Raw genomic sequence first — 20,682 nt, 5'->3', positions numbered from 1 at the left:
GGCTAGAAACAGTTATAAGTATGAGCTGTGAAGGAGGTCCTTCCCTGACAATCAAGCCTTCCAGTTCTGGCCAATATATTAATTGCAATTTATGAGATGCCCAGAAGTAGACACACACAGCTAAATCAAGTCCTTGAACACTACATAAAAGGATCAAGATAATAAACCCTTGTAAGTTTAAGCTGCTAAGTTTTGGAGTTTTGTCTCACTTTCTGTATATTCCTCTCACTTCCTTCTTCTAAAACTAGGCTAATACAATACAAAAAAGAGAGCAACAACTAAAATCTATCATGAACCTAGATTTAAAAATCTACACAGAATGCTTGGAAACCAAATTCAAAAGCACATAGAAAGCAATGTACATCTATCTATTCACACTGGTTTTATCACATCATGGGAAATCAAGGTTGGTCTAATAATTGGAAAACTAATAAAATGAAAGTCAAAACCCATATGGTCATTACAAGGGATATAGAAAAAGCATTTGTCTAAATTCAACATTGTTACATGATAAAATCTCTAGCATAGTAAGAAGTAAAAGGAGCTTTCTCAACATGTGTAAGGACAGCAATTAAATTCCTCCTACAAGCAGTTGTCTGAGAAATGAAAGGCTCAATATTTTCTTCCTGGATCAGCTACCAACCAGACACATATGATCTCACCATTTTTTATTTAACTTTATTCTGGATTCCTAGTTAATTTGAGTCAAATAAAATAAAATCTTACAAATAAAAAAGGAAGAAATAAAACTATTCTTATTTGCAAGAAGCATAAACATTTATATTGAAAATTATAAGAAACTCCCCCATATTCCTAGAATAAATAACTCAATTTAGCAAGGCCACAGTACAAAAGTTTAACCAAAACTAAATTTATTTTAGTATTCTAGCAATAAGCAATTATAACATGAGAATTTTATATCCTGCACTTATAATAGCATCAAACACCGTTAGCTAAATGAAATTCAGTATCCTGGATTGGGTTCTGGAACAGAAAAAAAACACTGTCTTAAAAAATCTGATGAGGGCTGGGGATATAGCTCAGTTGGTAGAGTGCTTGCCTCGCATGCACAAGGCCCTGGGTTCAATCCCCAGCACCAAAAAAAATAAAAATAAAAATAAAAATAAAAAATAAAATCTGATGAACTATGGATATAATCTACACTTTAGTCAGATAAACAAAATAATGGTAAGTTGTTAATTAAGACATATATGCAATATCATAGAAGATATTAGCAGGAAATAAACTGGGTGAAGTTTTAAAGGTAATTTGGTGTACTATCTTTGCACCTCCCCGTAAATCTAAAATGAATCCTAAAATATAAATATAAGAGTAAATAGAGTACTGAGTTATAAATTTAATTTCAAATGATGTAATTCATTTACTCTAAATTACAAAATGTTGCCAAGGCAAATAACAGAGACATAAAAGGGACAGGAATATATTATGCTTAAAGTTTGGAAAAAATCAGTGTTGTTAATATGAATATCCTGGCAAAATGAGTAGATTTAATAGAATACAAACAAAATTCTTACAGGCTTATTTTTCAATTGCATTTTACTTTAAAATTTTATAGAGAAAGGGATTAAGAAATGAGAGTGAGTTGGTTGTCCATCAATGTGAAAAAATGTCTGAGATAAAACCATTTTAAAGGAAGAAAACTTTATTTTGACTCATGATTTCAGAGGTTTCTACCCATGGCTGATTGGCTCCATTGCTTTTGTGCCTGTGGTTAGGCAGAATATCATGCTGGGAGTTTGTGGTGAATGAAACGTTCACTTCATGGCAATCAGAAGGCAAACAGAGAAAGAGGAAAGGAACCAGTGTCCCAATATCCACTTCAAGCTCACATCTTCAATGGCCCAACTGCCCTTCACAAGGCCCCACCTCCAAAGGGTTTCCCCCTCATCTCAACAGAGCCACAGTCAAAGTTAAGACAAGGTCTCTGGGACACATTCATGATTCCAAACTAAACACTTTTGAAAAACAAGAACAAAGTTAGAAGACTTAAAATATTTTATACCAAGATCTATTGCAAAACTACAGTCATCAAAACATGACCTCATATTGGTGTAAAAATATACAGAATACAGTACAGTTAAGGGACCACACTTTTATTATCAATTGTTTTTTGACAAAGATACCAAGATAATTCAATGAAGAAAATATGGGACTTCCAACACATGTTTCTGGAACACCTGGATATCTATAAGGGAGAAGAAAATGAAGATCCATCATTTCCAAACATTATGAATGAGGGTCAAATCACAATGAACCCAAATGTAATAAAACTATTAAACATGTTTTAAAAACATGGGGGAAAGTTTTTTCGATGAAGTGAGCAAAATTTTTCAACTACATGAAATATAAACAAAAAACATAAAATATATATCAAATAAGTGATTAAAAGACTTAATCATGATTAAACATACCTTTCAATGAACATGATAAAAAAAATGAAAACTACAGGAAGGGAGAGAAATGTTGTAAGACATATATTGGAAAGAAGGCCAATATCCAGAATAGATGGGGAACATTTACAATTCACTAATAAGACAACCCTTTCCTCCACAGAGGCAAAAAACAGTTCACAGGAGAAGCTATGCAAGTCACTAGTAAGTACTTGAAAAGATGCTCACCATTACCAGTCAACAAAGAAATGTGAATTACAACAACAAGCTACCACCTCACATCAACTAGAATGGAAACATTTAAAGCACTTGTCAAAATACTACGTGGCAAAAAGACACGGAAATCTCATGCATTGCTGTGAGAAAAGTCAAAAAATAATCCCCATTTGTAAAACAGTATCACAATCTCTGATACAATTAAACATATACTACCATATGACCTAACAACCCCATTCTTAGTCATTTATCCAAAAAAAAAAAAAGAGAAAAATGTCTAAACAGACTTACATTCAAATGTTCATAGTGAGTTTATTTATAGTTTATATTTATACTGGATCCAAAGTGGCAATAACCCATTTGTTTACAGACTTTTCAGTAGATAAACCAATGGATAAATAGCTTTTAGTAGCAATAACACAAATAGAACATTAATATGCACAAAACATGAATGAAGCTTAAAAATCTTGTGCTATACAAGACTACATACTACATGATTAAATGCATATGAAATTCTAAATATTTGAAATTACTGTTACAAAGAAGATCAGTGGTCACCCTGGGCTGGGTCACAAAGGGGTGTCAGGAAGCTTTTAGGGCTAGGGTTGGTAAGAGCACATCTTGATGGTGATGACAGGATAAACAATCACCAATATTCATGTAAATTTGCTTCCAGATTAGTGGATTGTATTTCACTTAAATATCTTAATAAACAAAAATGAGAAAAGAAGGCAATATAAATTCACTTTTCAATAAATAAAATTGACAGGATCTGTGCAAGCAATTCTTCGCCACAAGTAATTTGAAATGAAGTTCTTCACATGAAGGAAAAGAATGCTAACTGGTAACTCACACAAGAGAAGAATAACAACAATAATAACGAGAGATTTGATTTCGATTAAATGTCTTTACATTGTTTTCATGCTTATCTTTTCCAGACATTATTGTTTTGAGAATCTGGGGTTAGAAAGTCCTCCATTTCACATCCTGCCATGTGGTGACTGTCCTCTAGATTTGCTGAACATATCAGACTCACACCTCAAACTATGGATGCAGGAGAGGAAGAGCACCGAGAGGGAGTGGGGGTGGGATCTCACCTCAGCTTGCTGCTTCCTCTCCCTTCCTTCCTCCACACACCAGGGACATCAACCTCCCCCAAACTTTACGACCTCAGAAGGTCTCCATGAGGGAGAAATGGGAAGCAGTGATGAGATCCATGAACTCAGATACCCAGAATCACAGACAGGAAGTACTCCTTGATGTCAGCCCACCCCTATTCCTGATGCAGCCTGAGGGTTTTCCCAGTAGAATCTGGGATGTGCAGAGTGGTCTTAGAGCACTCTTCCTCTCAGTAAGTGAGACAATCAGAAACCATCATGGTGGGACAAAAGGAGGGGACATGAAATAAATCCCTGGGTGCAGTAATTTATCACCCTTTGTCACATGGCATGTTGCCTCTCTGCCCTATGTTCTTCCAACTGATCCATCATGAGATACTGATAAAAACCACAGAAGCAGAATGTTTGCACAAAGTGAAATTGTTACTGGTGAAAAGCCTATATAAACTCTGTAGCTTAGACATGTTCTTAGACTAGTTAAAGTTAATTAAATTTGGCAATAACACAACTGATCAATATATTATTAGTTTCCTACAACTTTACTGAGGATAATTTATCTGAAGTGTAAATTATGATAATGGTTACCTAGGTTATTTTCAGGATCTTGAGGGCCACTTTAGCTGAAGAGAACCAATTCTTCACTTGGGCCTGAAAATATTTTATGGATGACTGGGATGGGATGAATGGCACATGGTGGTTCCATTCCCAATTTTCCAATTTATCTCAGAGTCTACTCAGCTCTGCCCATTGGAGCTGGGATGAGTTTTCTTCTCCCCAACTTTTGTGCTTTTTCAGCAGCTATGGCAGTTCCAACACATAAAGTTCTTCAGTCCTATCAGAAGGCCCAGAATGATCCACAAGGCCTGGATGTTGACACAGAACAATGGCACCAGCTACAAGAGTACAAGGTGACCATGGCCATTTGGTGCTCTGAGTCTCATGCAAGAAGAAACATCTTTTGGAACTGTGCTCCCCTGGCTTGTGGAAACTACCAGACTCTAGTCCCCCAACCCCACAGAAAATAAATAAAAGTTTCCATCTTCCTTTGCTCAGAGAGCCGCTGGTCCCTCAATCCGTGATTCCTCCCTCCAGTGGAAGTCCTGTCATCCCTTTGGATGAAGTTCCAGTTGAAGTTTTGCCTTCCTACTCCTGCTTACTTGACTTTATTTTGGTTCCACCCCCAATGAGGATTTCTTATTGTAACCCAAGGGATCTTTAACTCTCTTCCTTCAGGACTAAGCTCAATATCATCTCTCAGTAAAGCCAATGCTGAGGATAATTATGAAGATTACAACCATCTCCCTCATCTTTCCTGCCTTCAAGTTTTTCTTCAAATCATTCTATTTTTCATCACTCCTAATTTTTACTTCAGGTACATTTTTATGTGATGTTTGAGTTTTCCATCTGAAGGTAAATTCCACCAGGGCAGCAATTTTTGCCAAGGCTTTCTTTGGTGTATCCCGGTTACCTGGAATAGGTCCACGCACATGGTGGTTCCATTCCCAGTTTTCCAAGAAATCTCCATACTGCTTTCCATATTGGCTGCATCAATTTGCAGTCCCACCAGCAATATATGAGGCCCCAACTTTCTTAATAAGACTCCTTTGGCACAGAATTAAAATAAAGCATCAATAAATGGGATGGACTCAAACTAAAAAGTTTCTTCTCAGCAAAAGAAACTATCTGTGAGGTGAATAGGGAGCCTATATCTTGGGAGCAAATTTTTACCCCTCACACATCAGATAAAGCAATAATCTCTGGGTATATAAAGAACTCAAAAAGGTAAGTACCAAAAAAACCCCCAAATAATCCAATCCATAAATGGGCCATGGACCTGAACAGACACTTCTCAGAAGAGGATATACAATCAATCAACAAATATATGAAAAAATGTTCATCATCGCTAGCAATTAGAGAAATGCAAATCAAAACTACTCTAAGATTTCATCTCACTCCAGTCAGAATGGCAGCTATTATGAAGACAAACAACAATAAGTGTTGGTGAGGATGTGGATTTCATTAGTTTCTATTGATGACCCTTTTCTGTTCCAGGAGGCAAACTAGAAGAGCACACTGCATTTAGTTCCAATAATATCTTCTTAAGGCTTCTCCACTGTGACACTTTCTTTGATTTTCCTCCCTTTTGATGACCTTGGTATTTTGATGACCTTAATTTTGAATGACCCTTGACTTGAGTTTGGTTGGCTGGGCTATAGGATTGGGGAGACCACAGAGCTGAAATGCTATTCAACACAGAATGTCAAGGGCACTGCCCTCTTGACTCATCCCAATGCTGTGAACTTTCTTCACCTAGCCAAGTTGGAGTTTCCCATATTTCTCCCTGAGATGGTCCTTTTCTGAGTTCCCCTTTTCCATATGGAAGTCTTTGGAAGTCACTATGTGAAGCCTAGACTTATGAGGTGCTCTGCTATAAACATTGCTTGCAGGTTTTTATTTGAGCATGTTATTCAAATTAGATGGATAAAGACCTAGGAGCATGATCACTGGGTTGTACAGCAAGTCTGTTTAGTTCTACAAGAAAAGATCAAATATCTCCCATCTTTGTTGCAACATTTTGCATTCCTGCCTGCAATGAACGAGTGTTCTTGTTGCTCTGGGTCATCATCAGCATGTTGCATTGTTTTATTCTTAATTTTACACAAATATGTGTGTAAATGTATATTTTTGTTTGAATTTGCATTTCCCTAATTTCCCTTCATACACCTTTTCATGAAATTATATGTCATCAGTAAATCTTCCTTGGAGAAGTGTCTTTTCAGACTTTTGTACATTTTCCCCTAATTTATGGTTGGTGCATGAATTTTGCATATTTATTCAGGCACATGAAGTAACAATTTAATTTGTTTTGCCCATTTTATTTAAAAAAAATTTTTTTGGTACCAGAGACTTAACCCAGGATATTTAACATACACAGCCTTTTTTTTAAATTTACTTTTAACCCATAGTTTTGAGACAGGATCTGGCCAAGTTAGTTAGGGCCTTGAGAAGTTGCTTAGGCTGACTTTGATAATGTAATCCTCCTACCTCAGCCTCCTCAGTATCTGGCATTATAGGGTAGCACTACCCAGCCCAGCTGTTTTGCCCCTCTTTGAATGGGGCTTTTTCTTTACTGATCAGTTTTTAGGGGATCCCTTCTATAGTCTAGATATAAATCTTTTATAAGATATGTCATTTGCAAATATTATATCCCAGTCTGTGGCCTTTAACAAGAAAACAATAATGATGGACTTTTTGTTTTTAGGCAATAGAGGTGAGACATTACTATCTGAGATGGTTTCTAGGTGGATGACCCAAGGGACAAGGGATGATTTTGGGAGAGGGGAGCACCATAAATAACTTACCTTTGTGTATTTTTACCTCTGAATTTTATTGTTTGTGCATGAAACCTGCACAAACAATTCTATTTTCAAAAGTAGATGCCATAATCATCCCTTACACTTGTGACACCATTGACACATCATGTCCTGATCATGGACGAAGACTAGGTGTGTCATAGGCTATGCCATCTCGGTTTGTGAAAATACACTTTAGGATGCTTGCACAATGATGAAATTGCTTAACAATTTACTTTTTTATTGGTGTATTAAAATTATACATAATAGTGGTATACATTATATCACAATTATATATGTTCATAACTTGATCAATCTCATTACCCTCGATCTCCCCTTTCCCTCTCCTCCTTTCTCCTGATCCTCTTGATCTACTGTCTCTCTTCTATTGTTATTTTAACTTAGTTCATTATACTTATATATGAAAGCAAGATTCATTGTGGAATGCCTGCACATGGACAGAGCATATTTTGGTAGATTTTGTTCCTTGTACTTCCCCATGTCCGCCCCTCCTCCCTTCCTCTCAATCCCCCTTTTCTACTCTATTCATCTCCCCTTCTATTTTCATGAGATTCCTTTTTATTCTGTTTATTTTCCTCTTGTACATATGAAAGAAAACTTTCACTCCTTGATTTTCTGAGTCTGGTTTATTTCATTTGGCATGATATTCTCCAGTTCTATCCATTTATTAACAAATAACATCATTTTTCTTTATGCCCGAATAAATATCAATTATGTATACATAGCACATTTTGTGTCCATTCATATATGACACACACCTAGGCTGGTTCTGTAACTTGGCTATTGTGAATTGTGCTGATATAAACATTGACATGCATGTTTCAATACAGTATGACGTTCCTAGTTCTTCTGGATAAATTCCAAGGAGTCAGAAAGTTGGTTCATATGTTGGTGCTATTCCTAGTCTTTTGAGGAATTTCCATAACTGACTTCCAAAGTGGTTGTTGGTAGTTTGTAGTCCCACCAACATTTTAAGTGTATCTTCCCCCTGGCCTCTGCATCCTTTCCAGCATTTATTGTTATTCATATCCTTGATGACTCCCATTCTTACTGGCATGAGATGAAATCTCAGTGCAGTTTTGATTTGTATTTTTCTGATATATATATATATATATATATATATACACACACACACACTCACACACACATATATAAAATATATGTATACATACATATGTAATATATATATTGTCAAATACACATACATATATTTGTTGCCAATTGTATTTCTTCTCTTGAGAAATATCTGTTTATTCTTTTGCTCATTTATTGACTGGGATATTTTATTTCCTACTTTCAAGTGTTTTGAGTTCTTTATATATTCTGGATATTAATCCCCTGTCAGAACAGTATCTTGCAAAGGTTTTCTCCCATCCCATATATTCTCTCTTTATACTTTTAATTTTTTCTTTTGCTGTGCAAAATCTTTTTGATTTTATGGCTCTTGTTCATCCTTGTTTTTTATTTCTTGAGCTTTAGGTGTATTATTAAGGAAGCTGAGGCCTCAGCCAGCATGTTGGAGTGTTGACCTGTTTTCTTCTAGTAGTTGCAGTGCTTCTGTTCTAATTTATAGGTCTTTAATCCACTTTCATTTGATTTTTGTGCAGGGTGAAAGATCGAGAACTAGTTTCATTCTTCCACATGTGGATATCCTCTGGATTTAACTTCTGCCTTACTCAGTGTAGTCATAACTCTTCCCCTCCTTCATGGGTGGCCATGATAATATGCAGCCCTCTGTGGGGATTATCTATCCTTACTTGTGACTTGTTTCTCTGGGAGACAATGAAACCCTTAGATTCCTTTCTTGTAACAAATCTTGGTCTGTCTGTATTGAGACTATCATTAGTTAATAAACTTTTGGGGGCAGGGCAGGAATTGGACCTCACTCAGAATGGAGGATCACAGCTAAATCTGATTTACATTTTTGGCACAATTTGGTTTTTCCCTTAGGCTTCCATATAGGAACCTCAAACTATTTTCCTTCCTTTTTATAAAACAGGCCAAGCTGTAGAATGGTATTAAATTTATATTTCTCTCTGATGGCCATGATTCTCCATCAGAGGGTTAGTATTGATGCCATGCTTGGCAGCAGAAGAAAATAAGGTGCTTTTTTGGGGGGCATTTGTGGGTTAAACTTGACCCAATTTTTCAGTATGCAGGTTAGTGGTGAACTTGGCATAACTGTTGAGATCAAAGCTCCTATCTGAATATGAGAAAACAGAACTCAGGCACCTATGCCAGAGAAAGTGTCCACTTTGTTAGGGCTCCCTAATGAGCTTCTGATGGTCAGAAAACTCATGTGTCATTTCCCATTTTCTCCTGAATCTATTGCTGCATCAACAGCTAGAATGCAAGTGTCTCTGTTTGCTACATGTTAAAGACCCTGCAGGATTTAGACTTGGTGGCATTTACTGGTCTCCTCCTAGCCACTGTAAAACTTCTAAGTGTGATACCCTAAATCTCCCTCTATTAAGCAAGATCCAAGAGGTCTGTGCAAGGCCAGAGCCATTAGGGGTAAAGGCTGCAATAAACAGCTTACACTTTCTGTGGGCCAAAGAAATCTCCAGAGGGCGAGGAAGATGTCTAGTGCCTTTTACCAGAGGAAAAAGGAAGAGGTCAATGGAAAGACCCAGGCTTTCCCTTAGGAACCATTTCATGTAAAATGTCCTTCTCTCAATGTGGGGGTGTGGGGGTGGAGAATGAAAGTGTAGTAGACTCATACAGAGGCATATATGTCATTGGGACATTTGCTTAGCACTGCCTAATCGATTGGTCACCACAGGATACCCAGAAGGCTGTCAGGAGATGGGATCAGGGGAGAAGCTTTTGAGATTCACCAGGAAGTGGACTCCTGGCCAGAATCTCTCAGCTGCTTCCCTCCTTTGCTCAATTCTTTTAATCCAAAGGTAAACCATGGTTAAGGAGCCACTATCTACTAGCACCAGACATGCTCCAAGCCAGGATAGGAGGGTAGGAACTGGCCTTTGCAGAGCCCAACATGCCTGACCCACCGGGAAGGTGAATGGGAACCATACAAAACCATGAAATCTTTCACCTGAGTTTTAAGATTGGCAGGTTGTACTGATTGCATTTAAAGGCTGATAGGTACCCAAAATTGTCCTCCAGAAAAAAAAAAAAAAAAGAAAGATACAGAAAGATGCAACTCAGAAAGACATAAGTTATGGAGGAGCTTACCTCAGTGATGAGTTCCCAAGCTGATACTGGTCTTGGAGATCAGGACCTGGTCCTTGTTCCCTAGTGTTGAAGATTAAACATGTGAGAAATGCTGAGGCAAGCATAGAAAACAAGTTTTATTTAAGAAAGTGATAGAGACAGACTTCTCTGAAGAGGAGGGGCCCCAGAGGTTGATGTCCACAGGAGAGGGTGTGCCTTGCCCTTTAATGGATCCCAGAACCCTTTTTTAAAAAAAATTTTATTTATACATGGAGACAATATCTACATTTTTTAAATTTATTTTTATGTGGTGCTGAGGATCAAACCCAGTGACTTAACATGTGGGAGGCAAGTGTTCTACCACTGAGCTACAACCTCAAGAGTTACAATCCCCAGAACCCTTTTTAATTATTACCTTCTCTTTCTTCTCCATGCATGTGCCTAAGAGCAGGGACATGGAGGTTAATTGTTAGCAACCCAGAGTGCCCAGGAGCATGACCACAGAGATTAACATGCATTGTCCTCTCTTTGATGACCAGTGATAACCAATCCTCATCCTCTCTCAACCCACCCCCTCATACCTACACTGGCTGCCTGATCTTCATCCCCTGCCTCAGTTTGTTGAGGAATGTGGCATTTTCCACTCCCTCAGGCCAGGCAGAGTTACACAGGCAGATTGCTTTTTGGCAAAGAAAGCATGTGGAAGCATGGGAAGAAGATTACCTCTACATAGGGAAGAGGGGTGGGAAGGAAAGGGAGGGAGAAAGGGAATTGCATGGATGGTGGAAGGAGACCCTCACTGTTATACAAAATACATATATGAAGATGTGAGAAAAAAAAAAGAATAGCATTACCCTAGATTAGGTAGAGAGAAGTGATGGGAGGGGAGGGGAGGGGTTAGGGAGATAGGAAGGATAGTAGAATGAAACAGACATTATTATTACTGTGTGTGTATATGTGACTGCATGATCAACGTGATTCTGCAACCTGTACATTCAGAAAAGTGAGAAATTATATCCCATCTGATTCAAATGTAAAAAAGAAAGAAAGAAAGAAAGAAAGAAAGAAAGAAAGAAAGGAGGGCCAGCACAGAGGGCCCATTTAATAGTATTACTCTCTTAACCTCGTGTTCATACCATCCTCCTCTATTTGTCTCCTTCCATTATTTCCCCACTTCTTACAACTAGAGGATAAAATCTTTTCGCTTTTCACTAAAAAAAAAAAAAAAAAAAAAATAGAATTTAAGAAAGAACTGCATCATAATCCCATCACATATCCATGCCTGAAAACTGTCTCCTCCATCTTCCCACCAGTGATGATGAAACCAGAATTAGACAGGCTGTCACCGTAGATAGGTAAACCGAGTCAGGTCGGGTCAAGGAGGCCAATTTTGAGTGAGTCTGGGAAGTTGGAGACTGTCCCCCAACCTGTTGCCAAGGTAACCTGTCCCATGAATTTCCCCTCCCTACAGGGAGCTATAAGGTTGTTAATATGTCCTCGTCTACTCCATCCGGCCCTTCCCCCTTCAGCCCACCTATTTCCCACCTTTTGGCCCTCCCACCAAGCATTCCTGGGCCTAGTCACCTATGTGGGAAGGAGAAAGATAAGGGAGGAAGGCAGGAGAAAAAAGGAAGCCTATAGGACATATAAAAAGGGCAGAACACCTTGTTTCTTGGGAACCATGATTTCCTTCTTCCTTGTGGGAGAAGTCTATGTTACCCCTTTTTAAATAAACCCTGCTTCATATGCTTGCCTCAGTGTGCTTCTCTAATGTTCAAACTTCAACATGTGGGGAAGCAGGACTCTGATAACCAGCCGTATCAATGATGGAAGTCTGTTGCTCTTGCTGAGGCCATCTCTGCACTTGGAAACAAGATTGTCCCTTCCTCCCCTGCATCATCACCTTCCACACAAGATCACAATGGTTCCTGCCTTCAATCATACTGCAATATCCCCCATTAAAACCAATACAACTGAACTCGGCATAAAAAACAAAAGCCCTCCATAGAAATCCACCACCTGATCTTATGTCTCCTTCCACTTAGTGCCCTATTTCTCTGATACATATTATAGAATGATGTCTGAGTCCCTTCTCTCATATTGTCTATTTAAACATTGATATTTTTCCTAGTGAAACAAGGAAAGCATTTGAAAGGTCAAATGCTTCCATAAGTCTAGGTATAAAGACAAATAACCTCAATCTTCCATGCAGTCCTATTTCTTGATCCTCAGAGGCAGACTGCTTTACTTCTTTCACCTGTTGCTTTTACTGTTACCTCCACACCAATAAATAAAATTATAATAGGGGTCCTTCTCTAAGCACCAAACAAACAAACAAACAAACAAAAACAAACAAATAATCCAGTCAATAAATGGGCCAAGGACCTGAATAGACACCTCTCAGAAGTGTCTCAAAATCAATCAATGCTGGGTTTCTGTTCTCGAGACTAAAAAGCTCAGGGGTCACTCTAGTTAAACTGGGCTAATTGGGCTGCACAAAATAACCACACAAGAGACACAAATATCTTTTTCTTTGGGGTCGCTGTGACGGCTCCTCTGATCGTAAAGGTCCACAGTAAGGGTCACATACACTGACCCCTTTTATTGAGGAGAAGCTATTTAAATGAGGCAAGGGGTCAGATTTCAGGGGGCTGAGTCTATCTTCATGATGTCCACTGTCAGCAGGTTGACTGACATCTAGGTAGGCCACACCCAAGGGCACAGTAAGAGAAGGGGACACACACAAGGCACTTCCATGGAAGATTCTACCCTAAACAGGGCAAGGGGTTATATTACAAAGGAACAGGTGAGTATAGCTTCACCCATGGGGCTTAGCAAGACACACTCATGCAGGAGACACTGACCCTCGAACTCAAGAAGGGTGGGTAAAGCTCTGCCACATTTCTGTGACTGAATGCCTCAGCACCCAGCCAGGGAGTATGACTCAGTCACATGTAAGGTTGGTCTCCCACAGATCAACAAATATATGAAAAAAATACTCATTGGGCTGGGGTTGTGGCTCAGCATTAGAGCGCTCGCCTCACATGTGCCAGACCCTGGGTTCAATCCTCAGCACCACATTAAAATAAATAAATAAATAAATAAATAAAAGGTATTGTATCAAACTACAACTAAAAAAATAAATATTTTTTTAAAATGATCATCATCTCTAACAATCAGAGAAAAGCAAATCAAAACTACTCTAAGATATCATCTCACTCCAGTCATAATGGCAGCTATTATGAAGACAAACAACAACAAGTGTTGGCAAGGATGTGGGGAAAAAGGTACACTCATACATTGCTGCTGGGACTGCAAATTGGTGCAGCCAATTTGGAAAGTAATATGGAGATTCCCTGGAAATCTGGGAATGGAACCACCATTTGACCCAGCTATTCCTCTTCTTGGACTATACCCAAAGGATTTAAAACACAGCATACTACAGGGACACAGCCACATCAATTTTTATAGCAGCACAATTCACAATAGCTAAACTGTGGAGTCAACCTAGATGTCCTTTAGTGGATGAATGGATAAAAAATGTGGCATTTATACACAATGGAATATTACTCAGCATTAAAAAAAATCATGGCATTTGCAGGTAAATGGATGGTGGTGGAGAAGATAATGCTAAGTGAAGTCAGACAATCCCCAAAAAACAAATGCCAAATGTTTTTTCTAATATAAAGGGGGTGACTCATAGTGGGATAGGGAGGGAGAGCATGAGAGGATTAGATTAATTCTAGATAGGGAAGAGGAGTGGGAGGGAAAGAGAGGGGGAAGGGGATTAGCAAAGATGGTGGAATGTGATCGACATTATACAAAGTATATATAGGAAGACTTGAATTGGGTGTCAACATATCTTATATATACAAACAGAGATATGAAAAATTGTGGTATACATGTGTATTAAGAATTGTAATGCAAAAAAAAGTACATGTATAATGGCATAAATCCACATGAACACACTTTATATACAGAGATACAAAAAACTGTGCTCTATATATGTAATAAGGATTGTAATGCATTCCACTGTTGTCATGTATTTAAAAAAAATAAAATCAGTAAAAAAAATAAGGGTCCTTCTTAGTTTTTCAGTTTCAAGTTGCACTTTTAGTGGACAGCGTCCATTCACATGACCCTATCCTCTCATTTTATAATTTTGTTGACACCAGTGTTGCTTACCTTATTCTGACTATGCAAATGTTACAATTAGGCTTGTGGATATGATTACATTGTTTCCTTGAACAAAATTTAAACTTACCTGCAGCTAAAAAAGTGTTCTTCCTTCATTTGTTTAGTGTCTCTTGTACTCATGACTGGAACTTTCCCAAACTCTCCCCTAGGGTCTCTGTTATGGTTTGAATGTATGCCCCAAAGTTCATGTGATACAAACTTGATCTTCAATGTGGTGGTGTTGGGAGATGGGACCTAATGGGAGATGGGTGAGTCATGAGGGTCTTGGCTCTCCTAAATAGATCAATACTATTATCTTGGCCCGTGCTGCTTTTTTTTGTCCTCTCTTTGCGCTTAACGGTCTACCTCTCGAAGAAACAGCAAGAGGTCCCTAGCCAATTGCCAGAGCCTTGACCTTGAACTTCCCAACTTTAATCACAGTGAGAAAATAAATTTCTGTTCTTCATAATTTACTCAATATATGGTGTTTTGTTAGAGTAGCCAAATAGACTAAAATAGTCTCCTTGAGTACATTCAAGCATATCCAGGATTCCATCATCTTGGACTTTATGAAGACACCTGTCCTAGAGCCCTCAACCCTGCTGGAACCTGGACTGGATGCCAGCATATCTGGGGTGAGGCTGACTTCCTGGATATCCTTCACCTCATGGGGGAACACTTGGTTTACCTCTCTTGTGCTGGCCCCCCTATTACCTACATTTCACATATCCCCTTTTCTTGGCTTTTCCCATCATTTTTGTTTCTCACATCATTTAGCCATATCCTATAGGAACATGGAACAAAAAATATTGAAACCTTAAAAGTCTGAAATGTCTTTAGGACACCCTAGGTCTCTGTTCAACTTCAACTTAGTACAGAATTCTGTGTTGAAAATATGTTTACTTGGAATGCACATGATATCGCTTCAACATTTTTGAATGTTCATAGCTATTTTTCCTGCCTCTTGAAATGTTCAGGGTATCTTATTTTCTACTTACTTTCTGAAATTTCACTGTAACTTATCTTGGCATGGGTCTGTTTTCATTTGTTTTGGGACATTCAAGTGTAATTTTTCATGACTCTAAATGCTGAGAAAATTCCTTGAGATTTTAAAATCATTCCTTATTCTCAATATTTTGGGATCCATATTGTTCAATTATTGGAAATCCTTTATTGATAGCCTGTGTTCTTAGAGTTCTTCTGTCTTCCTTATCATTACTTTTCCAATTGTACTACATTTTTTTTGATACTACTTTAATTGTCATAATCAACTATAGAATTATTAATATCTGTGATCAGTTTTTAATTTCTAAGAAGTTCTCTTTGTTTTCTTTCTGCATATAATTGTGCAAAATTCCATTATTTGTTCACAAATATTGTATCTTTTTACATTTTTTAGTAATTATTAGTAATAGAGGTAGTGGATTAAGCAGAGAAGATGGTGCCAGTTGGGAGCTCTCTACAGTTTACTCAGAGTATCAGTCCTCAAAGTGTAATCTGTGGAAACTTGGAGGTGCTCAGATTATTGCACAATCTCCATATGATCAAAGATATTTTTATAATGTCACTAAAACATTATTTATATCAAGATAAACCTTGGCAAAATGGAAGCTAAGGTACCAGTGTTTGATAGTAGTTAATGTATTTTTGAGCACCTTTTAACTGCAAAAAGGAAAACATGCCAGTTCACTGAAACATGTCCTGGTTGAAGTGTTAAAAATCATGAACTTTATTAAATCTCCATTCCAGAGTCCACATTTCAAAAATGCTTATTTGACAGAATGGGAAGTACACATAAAGCACATCTGCTACATTTAAAAGTAGGGTGTTTGTGTCAACAAAAGCCATTTGGTGAATTGTATCTGCCCCATTTTTTGGAATACTATTCCTGTGTAAAGGAATAATTGATAGAGAAACTATTCCATAGACTTTAATATTTGGCCAACATTCTAAAAAAAATGAACTCAACCTGTCCCTTTGAGATAATCCACTGACACCTATATATTCAATGATAAAATGCATGCTTTCAAGAGAAAATCAGAATCTGGGAGAAGCTGATTCACCACTATCAACTTGACAGACTCCCAAGTACCTATAGCACTTTCTGGTGAAATCTGTAGTAATACCAACATATGAGCTCTTGATTATTTGCACTTACATGTGTTAACACTAGAGGTCTATATAACTTGGATAAACAGTGCATGAGTTTCAAAAATATCATGCATTAGCACAAGATTCATTCAATATGCATGGTACACCCACAGACTTTAATGCAACAGAATATGAACTCTTCAATGATAATGTTTCAGGATCCATATGGCAAAGAACTTTTAGGAAGCTAACACTTGTTTCATTTTAATGAAGTATCAAACACAAATAGCCATAGTTATTGAAAATGTTATTAAAAACATTCTTTCTAGATATTTCTCTGAGGCTGCATTTTTTTCATTTCAACCAAAATCACAGGTTAAATACAGAAGATATTTTAAAATCAACTTTAAAATTAGCAGTTTTCTAATGAGAAGAAGGACTTTCAAAACTGTAGACAGTAAAATGATCCAGTCTTCCAATTAAACCTTTTTTTGAAAAATTATTTCTCTTTGAAATTATTATTTCTGTTAACATGAAATTAGTTATTAATACTCTGAAGGAATAAATATCTTTAAAATGGAATTAATTTCTAATATGGCAAATATTGATAGACATAATCCACATAAACACGATTACCTCTGGAGTGCACACTACACTTTAACAGCCTATGAAGATCCTGAAACCAAAATGTTTCAGAGGACTATTTACTCGCTGAGGCACGAATCAGGGGTACTGTATGACTTAGAGCGACTGGTATAAAAGGGTGTTTGGGGCAAAGTCTCAGGTCCCCATTTATGGCTCTCAAGGGGCCTGGGATGAGGACTCAGAGCACTGGGGATTCCCCTTCTCCCTAGTTGCACTTCTCCTTCTCCCAACCTGGGCCAGGTATTCTGCAGAGACTGCCGATGCGGCCCCAGTTCTCACTTCCATTCGGTGTCGGGCTCCTAGAGAAGCCAATCACCTTCTCCATGGTTCAGTTTTAAAGTTCCCACCCACCGGCCTGGACTTAGAATCCACCAAGCTGCAGGATGGGAGTGATGGAGCCCGGAACCCTGCTCCTGCTGATCTTGGGATACCTGGACCTGACAGAGACCTGGGCGGGTGCGTGCAGGATCGGGAGGGAAATGGACTCTTGAGCCAGAGGAGCAACAGGATCGCCTGTCCTGTGAGCTTGCGAGACCCCGAGGAAGCCTAGGACGCCGTGTCCATGCCAGTATTGACCCAGACTCTCCCCGGCTTGGCGCGACTCTTCCTGACCCTCCTCCCCGCCCCTCAGCCCCTCCCTCCAGCATCCCACCGCCATCTTAGACCCTGGAGGCCGCTCCTCTCCGCCTGGTGTAGTCAACCTGGGACCTGGGTTGGATGCCCTGAGAAGGATCGCACAGGTCTGAGCTACTCCCGCCCCCAGGCTCCCACTCCTTGAGGCATTTCGACACCTCGGTGTCCCGGCCCGGCCACGGGGAGCCCCGCTTCATCTCCGTGGGCTACGTGGACCACACGCAGTTCGTGCGCTTGGACAGCGACGCTGAGAATCCCAGGGAGGAGCCGCGGGCGCCGTGGATAGAGCAGGAGGGGTCGGATTATTGGGTTAGGAACACACAGAAAGCCAAGAACGCCGCACAGATTGAACGAGTGAACTTGAATAACCTGCGCTGCCACTACGACCGGAGCGAGGGCGGTGAGTGTCCCTAGGACCGCGATCCCTCATGTCCCTGACGCTCGGTTCTCAGTCGTCCGGATTCCCTGGGCTACGGTTTACTCCAAGGCGGTGGGACCCGCGGCGACCCTTAGAAAGCGCCGGAGGGGACTGAGACAGGGTTTCCTTTACAGTTTTATTTTTTTGGGGGGGGGGGACCTGCGAGGTGGGCAGGGTGGGGACTGGGCTGATCGCTGAATGAGGGGACAGGCTCTCACACATTCCAGAGTTCTTAGGACTGCGACGTGGGGCCAGATGGGCGCCTCCTCCAGGGTATGAGCGGTAAGCCTGTGATGGCAAGGATTACATCACCCTGAGTGAGGACCTGCGCTCCTGGACTGCAGCAGATGCTGCAGCTCAGATCAACCAGCGCCAAGTGGGAGGCGGCCGGTGATGCAGAGCGCAGCAAGGCCTACCTGGAGGGCGCCTGTGCGGAGTGGCTCCTTAGATATCTGGAGATCGGGAAGGAGACACTGTAGCGGTTAGGTATGAGGGGCTGTGGGACACCTGCGCGATCTCCTTCCCCCACTTCCCACAGGAGAGGGGGGAAATGGCACCCACTCTTCCCTCTTGTCCAGAGAAAAGTGAGTGGGCCTGGATTCCCAGGTGCTGTACTAGAGAGGAACTGAAGCCAGCTTTCTCTGAGGACATGTAGGGGATCTGTCTCTCCCTGACTGGTGGGACAATAAATAACTGACCACAGTTCCCTGGCAGCAGTCTTGGCACCGGGGACACACTGTCTGGTCAGTTCCTGCATAGTGTCTTTGGAAGTGTGACTCCAGATCTTCCACATCTCTAAGTCTCCATGCAGATCAGAACCTTAAGTCCCGGTCAGACACCAGAAGTGTCTTACACTGGTTTGTCTCAGTCTGATTCTAGGCCTTAAAAAAAAAAAAAAAAAAAAAAGGAGATTATACCAGATGCTTGAATCAGTGGCCTAGGAGTATGTAATGCAAAAATGTTTAAATTTCCATATTCTTCCTCTCAGACCCCCCCTCCCCAAAGACACATGTGACTCACCACCCTAGCCCTTGAGGACACATCACTCTGAGGTGTTGGGCTCTTAGCTTCTACCCTAAGAAGATCACTCTGAACTGGCAATGAGGTGGAGAGGACCAGACCCAGGACATGGAACTTGTGGAGGCCAGGTCTGCAGGGGATGGAAACTTCCAGAAATGGGCAGCTGTGGAGGTAAAAACCTGCTGGAGAGAAGCAGAGATACACATGCCATGTGCATCATGAGGGGCTGCCTGAGCCCCTCGTCCTGAGATGGGGTAAGGAGGGGGTGAGGGCCCAGAGCCTGTTGTCAGGAAAGCAGGAGGCTTTCTGGAGACCCTCAATAGGGGGAGGACTGAGAGCTGGTGGTCAGGCTCCTCACCTAACTTCCCTTCCCTTCCCAGAGCCACCCTTTCAGCTCACCATCCCCATGATGGGAATTGTTACTGGCCTGGTCCTCCTTGTAGCTGTGGTTGCTTGTGTCTTATGGAAGAAGAAAAACACAGGTAGGAAAAGTGCAGGGCTGAATTTTTTGTCCTACTAGTGGTTTCGAGTACCTGGTAGAAAGTGTGCCTACCTTGTTAATTGGAAGTGATATCTACACATGGACTTACCCAGCCTAGATCCTTTTATATTTTTAAAGTTCTTAGAAAATAAAAGATAGTTTTATCTCCCTGGTTTTTGTGGTGATGGGGACCTGATTCCCAGCATTTAGAGGCCAGGGGAACTTCCCTGCTGAGCGCAGACCTCCAAGAGAGCAGTTGGCGCCATCTATCACTTCTCCTTTCTTCTGATGATCCTTCCCTACATCTGCAGTCACAGTTCTGGACACATACCCAGTGACCAGGACTGCGGGGCACCTCTCAGACCTGTTTCCCACTTGTTTTCTCACTTGATAAATTTCCTTTCCACAGAAGTAAAAAAAGGCACCTATGCTTCAGCTGCCTTAAGTATGATGAACAGTGATCCTTGAGACCTTTGGGGTAGTGTAGAGGGGAGCCATAGCAGAGCTGATCCATCCCATAATTCCACTAGCTACATCTCCTCTGGACTCTGACTAGGTTTTGTTTTTATTTTGCTCAGGCAATGACAGTGTACAGGGCTCTAATGTGTCCCTCACCACTTAAAACTGAGACTTTGGAGGGCCTGAAGAGACAGAGGAGTTGGCACATGAGTGTATAGGGTGTATATGGACTCTCTGGATTTTTGACATTCTGAGTGTTTAATGGGTTATTCAGTATGTTTCCACTTACAGTGACTGATATGAACTTGTTCGTATTACTTTCTTTTACAGTGTAAGAGAGCTGCCTCTGTGCAACTGAGCGATACAGAATTTGTTCCGTTTTCTTGCTGCTCCCTACAGTGACTTCAAGAGGTCCTGACTTCTCCTTTAGCAACTGGCACCTAACTATACCTAAAGTCTGTATTCC

The 20,682-nt window shown here is 40.2% G+C and overlaps 2 pseudogenes; one reads left to right on the top strand and one right to left on the bottom strand.

The window, feature by feature from the left end:
- The window catches only part of LOC114080511 (leucine-rich repeat-containing protein 42 pseudogene), a 35,415-nt pseudogene extending 17,885 nt beyond the window's left edge, over positions 1-17,530 (bottom strand).
- Positions 17,531-17,588: 58 nt separating this feature from the next.
- LOC114080485 (saoe class I histocompatibility antigen, A alpha chain-like) lies at positions 17,589-20,379 on the top strand (annotated as a pseudogene).
- The last annotated feature ends 303 nt before the right edge of the window (positions 20,380-20,682 follow it).

Source organism: Marmota flaviventris, chromosome 6 (assembly GCF_047511675.1).
Source record: "Marmota flaviventris isolate mMarFla1 chromosome 6, mMarFla1.hap1, whole genome shotgun sequence".
Classification (NCBI taxonomy): domain Eukaryota; kingdom Metazoa; phylum Chordata; class Mammalia; order Rodentia; family Sciuridae; genus Marmota; species Marmota flaviventris.
This window is presented reverse-complemented; position numbering and strand designations above follow the sequence as displayed.